This window comes from Equus caballus, chromosome 6 (assembly GCF_041296265.1).
Source record: "Equus caballus isolate H_3958 breed thoroughbred chromosome 6, TB-T2T, whole genome shotgun sequence".
Lineage (NCBI taxonomy): Eukaryota > Metazoa > Chordata > Mammalia > Perissodactyla > Equidae > Equus > Equus caballus.
In genome coordinates this window covers 38122501-38131193 of record NC_091689.1, presented here as the reverse complement: position 1 = coordinate 38131193, position 8693 = coordinate 38122501, and positions in this window count along the sequence as shown.

Here is an 8693-nt window from a genome sequence, read left to right as displayed (position 1 = left end):
ATACCATCTGGTTATCAAACTCCATTCCGCTTAGCATCACAAAGCATTCACCACTATTTCCCTTAACTTTCCCATAGTTGAAAAGTCCCAGGTCATTTTGTAGTTGATTTATAAAATCATAATGCTTTGTGTCCTTAATATGTTGCTAATTTTCTGACAAAGAATTGCCATACCTGAATCAAAAGCCCAGAACTGGGTTAATCCAGATCTGCATTTCATAGCATGCTCTCATAGTTTGTGTCTGCCAGGACCACATTGATTTTTTCATGGAGGGACCTTTAGTAGTGTGTCTACTTTGAACCTTCTTAGCTTCTCTTTCCTGGAACTTAGAATCTTCTATCCAGCCAGGTAAGAGAGCATAGTCAAATAGGTTTGGCCACATAATGGCTCAGTATCGTGGCCACATACATATCTGCTTGGAAAGAATTTTTGGATGAAGTGTTTAAATAAGAGAAAACCAAGGTATGTTGCCAGTAATATATGCAACAAAAGCTATAAAATAATTTTGTAAAATTGCCTTTGTCTCTGTAAATAGTTCAGAAGAGAAGAAAGAAAGAGGGAACATAATCCTGGTAACTCACAATTAGCTGTGTAGATAATATCAAGCCAGGTGAACCTTGGGGAGAGCATAGGGATGTAATAGAAGGTAAAAATATGCTCTCTTCTCAGGAGAGAAGTAGAGATAGCCTCTTGGAGCTGCTAGTAGTGTAGAAAATGATGAACAGTGATACTCTCTTTTTCCTGCCACTCACCCAAATCCGTGAGTCACCAGAGCTGCAGTTCAGGATTCAGGAAGATTCCACAAGAAGGAAGGCCTCTTTGCTGTTTTCCTTGTGTTTTGGTTTTGCAGAGAGAGGTTTGCAATCAGGCGGGTATAGATGTTACTAATCATCCTGTGAGAGCTCCACCTCTTCCCTATATAAAGAAGTCTAAGCAAAAATATTTACAATTAAGTTGTCTAACTTTTAAAACGGAGAGAGACTTCTGAAAGTAGCAACAGAAAAGTGACTCTACGCATACAAAGAAACATCAACAAGCCGACAAGTAGGTTTTTCAAAAGAAACTTTGAGATCAGGAATAATTGATATAATCAAAGCTGAGCATATGATGGAAAGTATATCATACACAGAAAAACCGTCTGAACAGCAATTTTTCCAAAGATATATAGAGGGTCAACGGACACATGAAAAGATGTTAAACATCACCAATTATTAGAGAAATGCAAATCAGAACCTCAATAAGATATCACCTCACACCCACCAGAATGACTATAATTAACAAACAGGAAACAAGTGTTGGAGAGGATGGGGAGAGAAGGGAATCTTCATACACTGCTGCTGAGAATGTAAACTTGTGCAGCCACTATGGAAAACAGTATAGAGATTTCTCAAAAAATTAAAAAGAGAACTACCATATGATTCAACAATTCCACTTCTGAGTATTTATCCAAAAAAATGTGAAAACATGAATGTGAAAAGATATTTGCACTTCTATGTTCATTCTAGTATTATTCACAATAGGTAAGACTTGGAAATAACCTAAGTGCCCATCAAGGGATGAATAGATAAAGAAGATGTGGTATATCTATCTATCTATCTATCTATCTATCTATCTATCTATCTATCTATTTATCTATCTATACACCATGGACAACTACACAGCAATAAGAAAACATAAAGTCTTGCCATTTGTGACAAAATGGATGGAGCTTGAGATCCATGGATGGACACTCCGGGGGGTGAGGACATGTGCATGGGCCAGGACTGTGTTGACAGTGTGTGTGGACCTATGGGCCATGGGGTTTATCAGTGGCAGAAGAACTGTGCTTTGCAAACAGCCACATAGGTGACAAGGCCCACCTTCCAAAGCCTGAACAATTGGGTGCTCCTGTGCCTGGGCCCAGCCTTACACAGCTACAATCCTGAGAGAGCTGACAACAGCCTTGCAGGCCCAAGGCCCACAGCAATTGTAAACCCCTGAGCCTAGCAACCAGGTACGCTGGAGGCATACTAACATAGCAGAAAAACTGCAACAGGAATGTGCTATTAGATCTTGTAGCCAACTGTGCTGGGGCTCCCCAAACCCAATAAACTGACTGAAGGGTCCGTATCAGCCACATACACCTGAGCATTACAACCAGCTGGGCAAGGGAGACAACCCAGATGCCCTGGGAATCTGCAGGAAAAGCAACCCTGCCACATCACAAGGACATACGTAGTCCACATAGGGGAAACCCCTGGAACGTTTGGAACTGGCAGTGAGAGGGAAGGATACGTTTGGGCCTCCAAAGGTGTCTCTCCCATAAGGCCACTTCTCCAAGATGAGGAGACATAACTGATCCATCTAATACATAGACATAGACACAGAGAAAGAGGCAAAATGAGGAGGAAAAGGAATATGTTACAAGCAAGGGAACAGGACAAAACCCCAGAAAAACAACTAAATGAAACAGAAATAAACAATGTCCCTGACAGAGACTTCAAACAAGAAGTCTCAAGGATGCTCCCTAATCTTGGGAGAAGAATGGATGAAGATAGTGAGGTCATCAACAAAGAACTGGAAAATATAAAAGAGAGCCAATCTAAAATAACAAATGCAATACTGGAAAAGAAAAATTCACTAGTGGGACTCAATAGCACAAAACATGAATGCCCATAAGTATATATTGTATCGTCTTGTATTAACTCTCTAATTCTATTGTTACTAAATGTCAGACTTTTGTTTGGTTGTGGTTGTTTTCTTTCTGATCCATTTCCTCCAATTTATCTTTAAAAGCTTTCATTGAATCTATTATATTAATTATTGTATCTTTAATTTTTAGAACTCCTTTATTGTCATCTGACATTTCCTCTTATATTACTCTTGATAATTGTACTGTGGATTTAACTTCTCATATTTCTCTGAATGTGAAATTATTTTGTAAATATTTCTCGCATTTTTACCAATCGTTTTTTAACTCAGTATGTGTGCCTGTGTGTCTGTGTTTGTATGTATCTTCTTCTTTCATTTGGAGACTTCCTCAATTGTCTCATGACCTTTGGTCTTACAGCAGTATTATAAGACTGAAGACCTAGAGCCCCTTTTTGAGCACGGCAAGCTGAGCTTGCTCACTTATGGTATTCTCTTTGAAAGAGAATTCCCCCACTCATTCCCCCGAAGAAGATTCTCAGGATGCCATCTCCCCTTCTCCATTTAAGTGATTGAATTTTTCTCAAAATTCTTTCTTCCAAAAGGTCTTGAACTCTTTCATCCCTGATTCCCCTCCTTTACTCTCATCCACACTTTCTTTAAATGATAACATTTATCTTTTTATTATCATGTTAGTTGAGTTTTATGGTGGAGAGGTGATAAATAGATGTGGTTATACTCTCACACTCATTTACAAATAGAAAGAGTTTTAAATACATAAAAACAAAAGGGAAAAAAATGAATGAGTAAGAAAAGATTCCATAAAGAAATGTACAATGCTATATGATCATTGGGAAGCAGATGGACAGAATTCGTATCTTTTGGGAGACCTTGAGTAGAGTCATGGAGGCTACAATGAAACTGGAGTATAGATTCATAAGAAAAGGGTCTATTTTAACTTGAGCAGTTGGAGGTTGAGTGAGGAGGCAGATGAAAATTGCTTTGCATGAATGGTGATTGGCAATAAAGATTCATTGTAGATTTCTGAAAGGAAGAAGCAAATAATGAAATGATGTCTAAGCAGCTTGATTTGGCAAACTTCTTGAGGAGAATTCAAAAAATGAGTTTAGGTCTGCAACGTGAGCTGATAGGCTGCTGCAGTCTGAGAGGTATCAGGGCTTCACTATAAAAGAAAAACTCATTCCCTGAAGGTCATAAAAATGTATTCAAATATCGGTCTATATTTTATGCATTTGCATTGAATTTTTTTCATATACATTTAAAGTATAAGGTCTCGAATTAGTAATGCTGGAATTATGTTGGGGAATATATCTACATCCTAATAAAGTCATTAAAGAAATACAGTTTTTCTTACATTGCAGATGTCTATAAAATATTTTGGCCACAGATGTTTGTCTCATCAATCTTTTATCTGTGAGGCAAAAACTGTAGATGTTTTTTTCAAAATAGGTAATTCTGTTCTTCATTTAAGAGCTGCAATTCTTCATGAATAAATCATAGTATGACTAAAATTATAAATTAAAAATGCCTTATTACTCTATACTAACAATTTTGTGTCTGTCTTTAGGAAAAAATTAATGAAAACCCCTTGGAAAATGGTCAATTATTGAGGTTATTCACCATCAAGAATTGGCCTGTTCTTCCTTTTCATTGTTCTAATTTTCATGATGGCTCTGTTTGGCAATCTGTCCATGATCCTCCTGGACACCCATCTCCACACACCCATGTATTTCCTACTTAGATGGCATTCCTTCATGGCCCTAACTACATCTCCATTATTGTCCTCAAAATGGCTTCTAATCTTCTGTTTGGAAATAAGTATACTCTTTCATTGGGTATTACGTTCAGAGCTTCTTCTTGGCTTTAGCAAGAACATAAGGCTTACTATTTGCCTCTATGTTCTATGATTGTTATATGGCTGTTTGCTTTCCTCTCTACCTTGCTATTCATACAAGCAAAAGAGTGTGTGTGCTGATGTTAATAGGATCCTGAATAATGGTCTCTATCAAGCCTTGTGCCCACATTGTATTTGCCCTCCATTTCTCTTATGGCTGATCTAGAGCCATCAATCATTTCTTCTGTGATGTCCCAGCCATGTTGACTATGGCCTATATGGAAACCTGGCTCTATGAGTATACAATGTTTGAGTCCCACCCTCTTCCTTGTGTTGCCTTTTTTCTTTTTTCTTGAGGAAGATTAGCCCTGAGCTAACTGCTGCCAATCCTTCTCTTTCTTCTGAGAAACACTGGCTCTGAGCTAACATCCGTGCCCATCTTCCTCTACTTTATATGTGGGACTCCTACCACAACATGGCTTGCCAAGAGGTGCCATGTCCACACCCGGGATCTGAATTGGCAATCCCCAGGCCACCAAAGTGGAATATGCGCACTTAACCGCTGGGCCACTTGGCCGGGCCCTGTGGTACCTTTTATTGGTTACTGTGTGTTCCTATGTCTGGGTTCGCCTGGATCTCTATCACATGTAATTAGCAGAATGGAGGAAGAAGTCTATTCAAACTGCAGCACCCACCTCACTGTGATGACTTTCTAATATGTCACTTCCTGTGCCTGAGATCCTGCCAATCTCCTACAGATGTCACTGTTCTGGCTGTCTTCCACTCCCTCCTGACCCCAAGGCTCAACCCTGTCATCTACAGCCTGAAAATCAAAGAGGTGATGGGGCCCTGAGAAGAGTGATTTAGAGAATCCACTCAGTGAAAAGGTAGACAAACCATCTGTCTTAGTCTCCAAGTCTCAGTTACACATCTTTTCAGCTGTGTCCAGTCATGAAGAAAACTGAGATTCCATGTCTAGAGTGAAGGAACTAAAATTAATCTAGAAGATTCAAAAAATTAAGGTTTCACATAATAATTGTATGTTCTAAGGCATAATTTTTGTTTTTCTTTGTGAACCTCTTTTTTCAGCAATATTAAAGGAATGGATTTTCCTCTAACTCATGGGCAAAGGGTCTTAACTAACATGTATAAATGAAAATGGAAAATGCATAAACATGATGCCATTCAGCATACCAGTTCTACAATTCTTTATCTCTCAAAATTAGTAAATCAAGACCAAAGAACAATAAATGACTTAGGATGGACCCGCTCTAATTGGAACCAAATATTTTACTTATTTGTATAATAATTTACATTTTTTCAACCTTATTGAATGTAACTGACTAATAAAATTGTATTGTTTTAAGTTGTGCAGTAGGATGATTCGATAGACATATACATTGTGAAACCATCACCACAATCAAGCTAATTGACATGTCCACAACCTTACATAGTTAATTTTTTGTTGTTGAGAACAGTTAAGACCTAGTTTCTCAGCAAATTTCAGGCACATAATTCAGCACTATTAACTACAGTCGCCCTATTCTACATTAGAGCTCCAGAACTTTTTATCCTGCATATCTGAAGTTATGTATCCTTTCACTAAAATTTCCCCATTTCCCCCACAGTCCATCCTCTGGTAAACATCATTTTACCCTCTGCTTCTAAGAGTTTCACGTTTTTATATTTCACATATAAGTGAGAACATGCAGTATTTTTCTTCCTGTGTCTTCCTTATATCACTTAGCCTAACATCCTTCAGGTTCATCCATGTTGTCACAGTGAGTGACAAGATTTCCTTCTTTTCTAAGGCTGAATAATATTTCATTGTATTTATATTTACCACATTTCCTTTATCCATTCATCCATTCATAACCACTTAGATTGTTTCCATGTCGTGGTTGTTATGAATAATGGTACAATGAACAAGGGCATGCAGATACCTCTTCAAGACAACGACTTCATTACCTTTGGAGATACACACAAAAGTGAAATTTCTGGGTCATATGGTGGGTCTATTTTTAATTTTTTGAGGAGCCTTAACTGATTTTCATAATGACTGTGTCAATTTGCATTCCATCAACAGTGGGAGAGATTTGAATAGATGATATAATTTTTGACATTTTATATGCATGTCAATTAATCATTTACTAGAACAGTAAATTATTAGAAGTTTGACTTGTAGAATAGTAATTGGCTATAACTTGCTTCTCTCCAAATTTAAGTTAAGTGGAATTATTTCTTCACAAGGAACAGGATGAAAATGTCATAATAATGTGAAAAAAACGTGATAGTTGCTTGTTGAAAGGTTTACTTCATCCAACTTAACTACATGCTTCTAGAATCTGGGGAAATTTGAAAAATATTTAAAAACATACAAAAATATTAAAAAGACAATTGTTGCTTAAGACCAGTGACCAAACACTTACTAAGCACTTCACACATTGTGAGGGACATTAAGACATATTTCAGACTAAATGGTGAGCCAATGACAATTGCAAGTTAGCATAAGCCTTTTGTTCTTGCATTACAATAAACCATTCAGTCATAACATTTTCTAAATCTTTCTACTTGAACATTTTTAAGATCTCTTCTTCAATTCCTGTTATCACTGCCTTACTCTAGGTCCTCCTCTCTTTACTGGAATATTTCCTAGCAAGATTTTCTAACTGAATTAAAATGGAGTTTGGAATTGAATATTATTAGCTAGGGTTCTTAAGTGGAAAAAGAGAAATAAATTCAGCCGAATATAAACTGATAATATAACACTAAAAATGATTGAAAGACTTATAGAATCTTCAGAAATAGAGGTGAATCTTGTCTGAAGACTGCAACCATGAAGAATGTCCAATATGAGCCTGAGGGTGAGTCCTGTGATGATATCTCTGTTGCCCCATCTGGGTGCCATTGACAGCCTCAGAAACATGTGATGAGCTCCTCTAGAAACTTCATGAGTTTATTTCTGTTGCATCCATATTCCCTTAGAGGTTGTGCACTTGCCTTGGTTCTTTGAATGACACACTCCCAAGTTAAATCCTGCAGATAAAGAATCTAATGCATAGTGTGGAAATATGTCTTGTCCATAGCTGCACGTCAAGTAAGGAAGCAAGCATTTAGGTTCTATCATAGATATGGAAATATTTGCTTTGTAAGACATCTCAAATGAGCTCAGATAAAAAATGATGATAGATGATTTCTAGACTTTCTGCTTAACCAGAAGTCCTGTGGCCCTTCATTTATCTATTTACAGGAGCCCGTCACAAGTGAGATATAGGGATATGTGAGGAGTTTGTCTCAGTTAAAATGCCTGGGGAAATAAATATGAGAGATTGGAAAAATAGAAAGGATTTGATCTCTACTTCCTGATTAATTCACAAAGACTTCCTATGACTCTATTTGGGTAGACACAGTGAATGGTCACAGAGAGATAGCACCTATCATGAAGTTCGTGACATTAATATGTGAATATTGGTGCCTCTAAAGACTGGTGATCTAATGTGACTCAGAGCTGTGTAGAAAGGCCATATCTACATTTCAGTAGTGAATGTAATATGGTGGCAACAATACAGGAAGGTCTCTTACTTCCTTTGGTATCTCAAAGCTCCTGCATCTTTCAAATTTTCCAGAATGGTGTCTTCTTGGGGAGGGTCCCAATAGCCATTCTCATAAGCTAAGAAAATCTAGAGTTGATTGTGTTATTATGACTGCAGTCTCCCAGCACAAGTCTGTTTTACTTCTATCTCCCTTTATATCCTGACCGGCTTGAATTTCTTCTAGAATTTCTTAGCTACAATATATATTGATCATGTTAATCTCCTTAGTATAGTAAGTAATTATCTCCTTTAGCTTGTAAACCCCCTCATTTGCAGCATCATACAGTACAACACCCTACCTAAAACTTTATCTTCTCTTCATGCTAAGATGAATGGAGTTCTCTGAAATGTTTTGACAAGTCAGAATTGTATCAGGGATACAACGGCCTGTATCTTCAATATATTATCCACAATCCTCACAGAAAGTTCTTTGCCTGGATAATTCATATTTCTCACTGATCTCAAGTATCAGATCAGGAGTCATTTACACAAGGAAGCTGTATCTTCCCTCTCTGCTTGCATAGATGCCAATATCCTACAAATAAAACATGCCATCATCATATTGTAATAATCTTTTCCACTGTCATTCCATGGACCATTAACTGTTATTTTTCTTC